Source organism: Chrysochloris asiatica, unplaced genomic scaffold (genome assembly GCF_000296735.1).
Source record: "Chrysochloris asiatica unplaced genomic scaffold, ChrAsi1.0 scaffold00309, whole genome shotgun sequence".
Classification (NCBI taxonomy): Eukaryota; Metazoa; Chordata; class Mammalia; order Afrosoricida; family Chrysochloridae; genus Chrysochloris; species Chrysochloris asiatica.
Window position 1 is genome coordinate 2806576 of NW_006408827.1, and position 1301 is coordinate 2807876.

Below are 1301 nucleotides of genomic sequence, written 5' to 3' on the forward strand. Positions count from 1 at the left end.
ATCAAGATATATATAAGATATAATCAAGATACAATCAAGATGTTCTCTCCTAATCCTATCAATCCTGGTACAATCAAAATTGCATTCTTTAGAGAGATGGAAAAAAAAACCCCACAATTACAAACTTTATATGGAAAGGAAAGAGTCACAGAATACACAAAGCACTGCTTAAGAAGAAGAACAAAGTTGGAAGCCTCTCACTCCCTGATTTCAAAATATACTACATGGCTACAGTGGTCAAAACAGACTGGTGCCGATACAATGAAAGATACATAGATGAATGGAACAGAACTGAGAATCCAGAAATTAACCCATCCACATACAGTCAACTGACTTTGGCAAAGGACCAAAGTATATTGAGTGGGGAAGACACAGTCCCTTCAACAGATGGTGCTGACAGAACCAGAAATAGATATGCAAAAGATTAAAACAATACCTTTACCTCACACCATGCAAGAATATTAACCCAACATTGATTAAAGACCTAAATATGAATCCCAGAATTATAAAACTTTGTTGTTGTTAAGTGCTGTTGATTAGATTCCTACCCATAGTGAGCCTGTATAGGGTTTCCAAGGAGCAGCTGGTGAGCTTGAACCATTGACCTTGCAGTTCAAACATCTTTGCAGTCTGACACATTAGCTCACAGCACCACACCTGGTAATCAATGAAAAAATACAGACAAATTTAAGAGATCTAATCCAGGACACACAGATTATTGTGAAATATTGTGAAAATTACACTAATGAAGACAAAATAGACAAATGGGACATTCTAAAAATTAGAAGCATATGTATAGCAAAAGATTTCACCATAAGAGTAAATAGGGAGCCCACAGAATGGGAAAAAAAATCTTTTGAAGTGACATAACAGAGAAGAGACTAATTGTAAAATCTATGAAAAACTGCAGTACCTCTAAAAGAAAAAGACAAGTAACCCAATTTAAAAAAAAATGGGCACAGGACACTTCACCAAGGGAGAGATTCGGGCATCCAAAAAACATGAAAAAATGTTCAGAATCATTAGCTATTGTTGTTGTTAAGTTCTGTCGAGTTGGTTCTGACCCATAGCAACCCTGCATAGGATTACCGAGGAACAGCTGGTGAACTTGAACTTCTGGCCTTGCAGTTCAAATGGCTTTGCAGTCTGGCTCATTAACACACAGCACTACACCAGGACTACTCATTAGCTATTTTTGTTGTTGTTAAGTGCCGTAGAGTTTATTCTGACCCATAGCGACCCTATATAGGGTTTCCAAGGAGCAGCTGGTGAACTTGAACCACCAAAAGATGCAAATCAAA